The sequence below is a fragment of the Zootermopsis nevadensis genome, unplaced genomic scaffold (assembly GCF_977971745.1).
Source record: "Zootermopsis nevadensis isolate Lab colony 2312 unplaced genomic scaffold, Znev_1.0 Znev_ptg000243l, whole genome shotgun sequence".
NCBI classification, from domain to species: domain Eukaryota; kingdom Metazoa; phylum Arthropoda; class Insecta; order Blattodea; family Termopsidae; genus Zootermopsis; species Zootermopsis nevadensis.
In genome coordinates, this window is record NW_028259370.1 from 505001 (window position 1) to 513248 (window position 8248).

At 58.1% G+C, this 8248-nt stretch overlaps 2 non-coding genes and 1 pseudogene across 2 annotated transcripts; all 3 read right to left on the bottom strand.

Moving 5' to 3' along the window:
- Positions 1 to 609, bottom strand: part of LOC147870560 (large subunit ribosomal RNA) — a 4225-nt pseudogene extending 3616 nt beyond the window's left edge.
- A 509-nt stretch (positions 610 to 1118) lies between these two features.
- Positions 1119 to 1274, bottom strand: LOC147870561 (5.8S ribosomal RNA). Its single transcript, XR_015533357.1, has one exon. It is a non-coding gene; the product is annotated as a 5.8S ribosomal RNA (ribosomal RNA).
- Positions 1275 to 2098: 824 nt separating this feature from the next.
- Positions 2099 to 4016, bottom strand: LOC147870562 (small subunit ribosomal RNA). The gene has a single exon (XR_015533379.1). It is a non-coding gene; the product is annotated as a small subunit ribosomal RNA (ribosomal RNA).
- Positions 4017 to 8248: the final 4232 nt, after the last annotated feature.

The following is an 8248-nucleotide window of genomic DNA, read 5'->3' on the forward strand; positions in this document are numbered from 1 at the left end:
TGCACCCCGCCGCGGCCGCGGCTTTAGACCCCGAGCGGCCGGTGGGCCCGACTCGCACCGGCGCGCGCCTCGCGGCGCGACCGGCGGCCGGGAACATCCGGGAGCACCCGCCCGGGGGCCGGCACTGCGCGGACGGGGCTGAATCTCCCCAATCGGTCTTCCGGGTCTCTCCCGTTTACCCCTGAACGGTTTCACGTACTATTGAACTCTCTCTTCAAAGTTCTTTTCAACTTTCCCTCACGGTACTTGTTCGCTATCGGTCTCGTGGTCATATTTAGCCTTAGATGGAGTTTACCACCCTCTTAGTGCTCCACTCTCAAGGAACACGACTCTGAGGAGAGTCCCCACCCGGGAGCGGCCGCGGTCCTACGGGCCTGGCACCCTCTGCGGGCGATGGCCCCATTCAAGGGAGACTTGGACTCGCTGGACCGCGCCCCGGGAGAGTGGGACCTCCCACACACGACATCTCCCTGCACGTCTCCGCGCGGGATTCCGTGCTGGGCTCTTCCCTGTTCGCTCGCAGCTACTGGGGGAATCCTTGTTAGTTTCTTTTCCTCCGCCTAGTAATATGCTTAAATTCAGCGGGTAGTCTCGCCTGATCTGAGGTCGGAAAGATGGTTTTTTGTACCGACGGGCCGATGTGAGCGGTCGGAAGCTTAGCCTCTCTCATTGAACTGATTTCTTTTTGTTTTGTTTTTTTTGTGGTCATTATTTATTGTGGTCATATCTTTCGCTCCCGCCCGGCAAGTGTGTGTCTCTCTCTCTGTCTCGGGAGTTTGCCTGTCTCCCATCACATCAAGCCGGGCGTCAGTTCTTCTCAGACGCGATCGGGGAAGGATGGGCCCCGTCGCCGAGGAGAGGAGGGCGAGCTAAGTCTATCCGCTCGCTCCACCGAACCCTGTGAAGCCTTCAAGGGCGACTGACTCCCCTTAACCTCCTCGCAGTCGCCGACGCCGCCACCGATTGCTCGGAGCGACGCCGGCGGTGCGAGGTGCAGGCTCGTCAGACCCCCCAGCGTAGGGCCGCTCGCGTGCCTTTATTTCTTTCTTTCTCTTTCTTTCTTTCTTTCTTTCCCTTATTATCTTAAAGACCGCGCGGGCCCACGGGTTTCATGTAGCCGACCCTCAGCCAGGCGTGGTCCGGGATTGGAAATCCAAGGACCGCAATGTGCGTTCGAAACGTCGATGTTCATGTGTCCTGCAGTTCACATGTCGACGCGCAATTAGCTGCGTTCTTCATCGACCCACGAGCCGAGTGATCCACCGCTCAGGGTTGTTTTTCTCTAGATTCGAGCAGAGCTTCGGGTAGGATGCTACTGCTAGTCCCGTAGGACAGGTAGTTGTTATTTTTCGAGGGGGAGCTGCCCCCAGAACAGCGGCACGGTCAGACCGCGCTCCCCTCTCGTTCAAGCGCCGCCGAAACGGCCTTGCGTGGGCAGATAAAGTGGCTTTAAGCCCAGTGCTCGCGGTCGCGCGGGTTGTCCTTGGATCCCTGAGGATCCTCGGAGCCCGCGTGCCGCCGGCACCCACTCACCATCTTTCGCTCCTACTTCCCACCTCGAGGCGGGACGGTCTTGCCGTCCCCCTCCGGGGGATTACTTCGCCGACCTGGACACCTCAGGCCGACGACGTTATCTCCGAGATCCGGCCGCTGCCAGGAAGAGCCGGTCCAATCACAGGCGAGATTACGCCTTCCGCAGAGCCCCGTTCATCTGGTTCATTCTTAATGCCTTCCTTTTATTAATTTTTGATGCGTCTTCCCCTCATTCGGGGGGAGACGGTGCGACTTTCGCCGACCGGTCCCCCCTCAGGTTGACGTCATCTATTTTTCAGTCATCAGTAGTGGTCACATATTATGATGCGTCTTCCCCCTCATGCGGGGGGAGTCGGTGCGACTTTCGCCGACCGGTCCCCCCTCAGGTTGACGTCATCTATTTTTCAGTCATCAGTAGAGGTTGTATTATCATGAATGACCAGACACGGGTACTTCCACGAGAAGGCGGTCCACTCGCAAGCGAGATTACGCACTCCCCCAGAGCCAGCAACCGTACTCGGTTTCTTAATGCCTTCCTTCTCTGTTCGGTCACTCTCGGTGCCGTTAATGATCCTTCCGCAGGTTCACCTACGGAAACCTTGTTACGACTTTTACTTCCTCTAAATGATCAAGTTCGGGCATCTTCCCGGTGGAATCGAAGGGCCGAAACCCCGCGCCCACCGGTCCGAAGACCTCACTAAATCATTCAATCGGTAGTAGCGACGGGCGGTGTGTACAAAGGGCAGGGACGTAATCAACGCGAGCTTATGACTCGCGCTTACTGGGAATTCCTCGTTCATGGGGAACAATTGCAAGCCCCAATCCCTAGCACGAAGGAGGTTCAGCGGGTTACCCGGACCTTTCGGCCAGGGAGGACACGCTGATTCCTTCAGTGTAGCGCGCGTGCGGCCCAGAACATCTAAGGGCATCACAGACCTGTTATTGCTCAATCTCGTGCGGCTAGAAGCCGCCTGTCCCTCTAAGAAGATTAGGAGTCGCCGGTAGCACAGAGGATACCGGATGCGACTATTTAGCAGGCTAGAGTCTCGTTCGTTATCGGAATTAACCAGACAAATCGCTCCACCAACTAAGAACGGCCATGCACCACCACCCACCGAATCAAGAAAGAGCTCTCAATCTGTCAATCCTCCCGGTGTCTGGGCCTGGTGAGGTTTCCCGTGTTGAGTCAAATTAAGCCGCAGGCTCCACTCCTGGTGGTGCCCTTCCGTCAATTCCTTTAAGTTTCAGCTTTGCAACCATACTTCCCCCGGAACCCAAAAGCTTTGGTTTCCCGGAAGCCGCCCGCCGAGTCATCGGAGGAACTTCGGCGGATTGCTGGCTGGCATCGTTTATGGTTAGAACTAGGGCGGTATCTGATCGCCTTCGAACCTCTAACTTTCGTTCTTGATCAGAGAAAACATTCTTGGCAAATGCTTTCGCTTCTGTCCGTCTTGCGACGATCCAAGAATTTCACCTCTAACGTCGCAATACGAATGCCCCCGTCTGTCCCTTTTGATCATTACCTCGGGGCTTCCGAAAACCAACAAAATAGAACCGAGGTCCTATTCCATTATTCCATGCACTCGGTATTCAGGCGGCTGCTGCCTGCTTTAAGCACTCTAATTTGTTCAAAGTAAAAGTGCCGGCCCATCGTGACACTCGGTCAAGAGCACCGCGACGGGATTGTGTAGGCCCTCCCCGAGACGACCCGAGGCGTGGGAGCGTCGCCGCCCCCATCGCCCGCGGGCGCCGGCTCGGGCCACCGGCAGGACGTCCGCACGTGCGTGCCAGTTAGACACCGACGGGCGGTGAACCGGCAGCGTGGGACACAAGTCCGACTACGAGCTTTTTAACCGCAACAGCTTTAATATACGCTATTGGAGCTGGAATTACCGCGGCTGCTGGCACCAGACTTGCCCTCCAATGGATACTCGTTAAAGTCTTTAGAGTGTACTCATTCCGATTACGGGGCCTCGGATGAGTCCCGTATCGTTATTTTTCGTCACTACCTCCCCGTGCCGGGAGTGGGTAATTTGCGCGCCTGCTGCCTTCCTTGGATGTGGTAGCCGTTTCTCAGGCTCCCTCTCCGGAATCGAACCCTGATTCCCCGTTACCCGTTACAACCATGGTAGGCGCAGAGCCTACCATCGACAGTTGATAAGGCAGACATTTGAAAGATGCGTCGCCGGTTCGTAGACCGTGCGATCCGCCTCCATTTATTCAGAGTCACCAAGGCAAACGGCCGCGTGAGCGACCGATTGGTTTTGATCTAATAAAAGCGTCCCGACCGTCTCCGGTCGGGACTCGGTTGCATGTATTAGCTCTAGAATTACCACAGTTATCCAAGTAACTGTCCACCATCTAAGGAACCATAACTGATTTAATGAGCCATTCGCGGTTTCACCTTAATTTGGCTTGCACTGAGACATGCATGGCTTAATCTTTGAGACAAGCATATGACTACTGGCAGGATCAACCAGGGAACCGAAGACTCACTTGGAGCTCGTTCCTCCCCCTCCACGCGGTCCCGGATGGGTCCGGCGAGGGGGTCCAGTTCATACTTCAACGCTCGCACTCCGTGCGCCCCTGCGAGCAGGGGCCACTTCGTGCCGTTAGGGGGACGCCACGTGAGCGCCCCCAGAACCGTGGTGCCATTAGGGCACCCTTCCCTCTCTTCACTCGACATGCATAAGCGCCGAAGCGCCGTTTGGCATCGCGAGTCTAGCACGCGCCCGGACTACGAGTGAGTCGGTTGCAGTGTGTCCACGATACGCCGCCTATAGACCGTGTCCGGGGGACAGAGGGCCGCGGCATCGCGGTGGCGAAGGGTTTGCCGGGAAGGGGAACGAAGCCGGCCTTTTTCGTAAAATCGTTCCCCTGTTGCTTGCCGGGAAGGTGGACGAACCCGGTCTCTCTCGTAAAATCGTCCACCTGCTGCTTGCCGGGAAGGGGAACAAAGCCGGTCTTTTTCGTAAAATCGTTCCCCTGTTGCTTGCCGGGAAGGTGGACGAACCCGGTCTTTATCGTCAAATCGTCCACCTGCTGGTTGCCGGGAAGGGGAACGAAGCCGGCCTTTTTCGTAAAATCGTTCCCCTGTTGCTTGCCGGGAAGGAGGACGAACCCGGTCTTTATCGTCAAATCGTCCTCCTGTTGCTTGCCGGAAAGGGGAACGAAGCCGGCCTTTTTCGTAAAATCGTTCCCCTGTTGCTTGCCGCGAAGGTGGACGAACCCGGTCTCTCTCGTAAAATCGTCCACCTGCTGCTTGCCGGGAAGGGGAACGAAGCCGGTCTTTTTCGTAAAATCGTTCCCCTGTTGCTTGCCGGGAAGGTGGACGAACCCGGTCTCTCTCGTAAAATCGTCCACCTGCTGCTTGCCGGGAAGGGGAACGAAGCCGGTCTTTTTCGTAAAATCGTTCCCCTGTTGCTTGCCGGGAAGGTGGACGAACCCGGTCTTTATCGTCAAATCGTCCACCTGCTGCTTGCCGGGAAGGGGAACGAAGCCGGCCTTTTTCGTAAAATCGTTCCCCTGTTGCTTGCCGGGAAGGAGGACGAACCCGGTCTTTAACGTCAAATCGTCCTCCTGTTGCTTGCCGGAAAGGGGAACGAAGCCGGCCTTCTTCGTAAAATCGTTCCCCTGTTGCTTGCCGGGAAGGTGGACGAACCCGGTCTTTCTCGTAAAATCGTCCACCTGCTGCTTGCCGGGAAGGGGAACGAAGCCGGCCTTTTTCGTAAAATCGTTCCCCTGCCGGGCGGAGGACGGACCCGGGCTTTTCTTCCGTCAGTTGTGTCCTCCTGATGTATCCAGACACCACCCAAGGCTCAGGAATCGTCTTATGCGGAAAAAGGGCCAATTTATCAGCGACGCATCCGTTAGTTCAACTAGAGGAAGTGTGAAATTTTCCTACAAAATAAGGTGCCAGCGCGGCGTTTTCAGGGGAGACTCGTAACGTCTGAGCCTCAGAGAGCGCGACCCGGCCGAATGCGAGCGGCAGGTCCCCTAAAATCGGCCTACCTAACACGCACGGATGGGACTTTGAAATCTGAAGACGTGGAGGGCACGAACGGGAATATATATGCGGCAGAAGCCAGAGACACCGCCGGCAGCCTCACCGTGACCGCACGAGAAGTCGTCACTTGCGCCAATCTTGCACTCGAGTGCCGAGTCACCTACGAGCAGACCCCTGCTTCTGCCTGTCCATTGAGGGCAGCCGAGCACGCGATTCCCCAGGAGACGGACTTCTGTACACTTGTGCCCCTCTTGCCCTAAACGGGGTTCGAGCAGCGCGGGGAGAGGAATTCAGTCCCCGGCGGATGCGCGCTCGTTCTAAGTGCAGCTTCCGAGAGGCCGCCCGTGAAGGCCATCACTTGTGCCACTCTTGCACTCGGAATCGAGTGCCGACTCGAACCGGAGCCTCCGCCGGCCACTGCGTGGGTTGACGGGCGCCGACCCCGATGAAGACGGCGATCGGTGCACATGTGCCCCCCATGCCCTAAACGGGGTTCGAGCAGCGCGGGGAGAGGAATTCAGTCCCCGGCGGATGCGCGCTCGTTCTAAGTGCAGCTTCCCAGAGGCCGCCCGTTAAGGCCTTCACATGTGCCACTCTTGCACTCGTAGATGAGTGCCGACTCGAGCCCGAGTCTCCGCCGGACACCGCGCGTGATGACGTGCGCCAACCCCGATGGACACGGCGGTCGGTGCACTTGTGCTCCACTTGCCCTAAACGGTTGCAAGTAGAGCGGGCCGAGGCCAGCAGTCCCCCGGCGGATGCGCGCTGGTTCTAAGTGCAGCTTCCCAGAGGCCGCCCGTGAAGGCCGTCACGTGTGCCGCTCTTGCACTCGGAATCGAGTGCCGACTCGAACCGGAGCCTCCGCCGGCCACTGCGTGGGTTGACGGGCGCCGTCCCCGATGAAGACGGCGATCGGTGCACATGTGCCCCTCTTGCCCTAAACGGGGTTCGAGCAGCGCGGGGAGAGGTCTTCAGTCTCCCGCGGATGCACGCTGGTACTAAGGGCCGGCTCACAGAAGCCACCTGTAAAGGCCGTCACATGTGCCACTCTTGCACTCGTAGTCGAGGGCCGACTCGAGCCCGAGCCTCCGCCGGACACCGCGCGTGTTGACGTGCGCCAACCCCGATGGACACGGCGGTCGGTGCATTTGTGCCCCACTTGCACTAAACGGTTGCAAGTACACCGGGCCGAGGAAAGCATTCCCCCGCGGTTGTCCGCTGGTACTAAGTGCAGCTTCCCAGAGGCCGCCCGTGAAGGCCGTCACGTGTGCCACTCTTGCACTCGGAATCGAGTGCCGACTCGAACCGGAGCCTCCGCCGGCCACTGCGCGGGTTGACGGGCGCCGACCCCGTTGAAGACGGCGATCGGTGCACATGTGCCACTCTTGCCCTAAACGGGGATCGAGCGGCGCGGGACGAGGCCTGCAGTCCCCCGCGTTGCCCGGTGGTACTGAGGGCAATCTCCCAGAGGCCGCCCGTGAAGGCCGTTACTTGTGTCACTCTTGCACTCAGTGCCCTGTGCCGACTCGAACCCGAGACTCGGCCGGTCTTCGCAGGCAACAGCGCGGGTTGACCACAAATTACACGGCGGTCGATACACTTGTGCCCCTCTTGCCCTAAACGGTCGCAAGTAGCGCGGGCCGAGGCCTGCAGTCCCTCGCTGTTGTCCGCTGGTACTAGGGGCAGCTTCCCAGAGGCCGCCCGTGAAGACCATCACTTGTGCCACTCTTGCACTCAGGCTCGAGTGCCGACTCGAACCCGAGACTCGACCAGTCTTCGCCGGCCACTGAGCGGGGTGACGGGCGCCGACCCCAAAGGACACGGCGGTCGGTGCACTTGTGCCACTCTTGCCCTAAACGGGGATCGAGCGGCGCGGGTCGAGGCCTGCAGTCCCCCGCGTTGCCCGGTGGTACTGAGGGCAATCTCCCAGAGGCCGCCCGTGAACGCCGTTACTTGTGTCACTCTTGCACTCAGTGTCCTGTGCCGACTCGAACCCGAGACTCGGCCGGTCTTCGCCGGCCACTGAGCGGGGTGACGGGCGCCGACCCCAAAGGAAACGGCGGTCGGTGCACTTGTGCCACTCTTGCCCTAAACTGCCTCAGCCAACGCGGGGCGGAAGCGCGAATGGCCTGCCGGCGACAGGGTCCCCGGCGGCCGGTAGTCCAATCTCAGACTTCCCCCTGCTCGAGGAGAGCCTCGCTCGCCAAGCTCATATACTATAGTCTGGACCCCCCTTATCTCAGCATTCGTCAGTCACGGAAGAGGCAGAGCCGCGGACACCGGCGGATGGCCCCTCGGCTGCCGCCAGAAATTTTAATTAAGTTTTTCTCTTCCTTAATCATTTCCGATCATACTAAATTTTGTATATGTTAGAATACATACACATACTTACTTATATAACCGCTTTATTTAATATTTTTCTGCACTTTAGAAATTTTCGGACTTAGCCGCTGAAGCGACTCAAGTAACACGCACGGTGGGACATAGCCGCAGAACTGGTTTCATGTACCACGCACCACGGGACATAGCCGCAGAATTCGTACCGTCCAAGTAAGGCCCAGCTAACACAGCGGAAATTTATTTTTAGTCAATTAACGGCATTACTATGCACAGCAAGGCCAACTTTCTTCAATTATGAATATTTTTCTGCATTTTGGAAATTTTCGGACTTAGCCGCTGAAGCGACTCAACTAACACGCACGGTCGGAC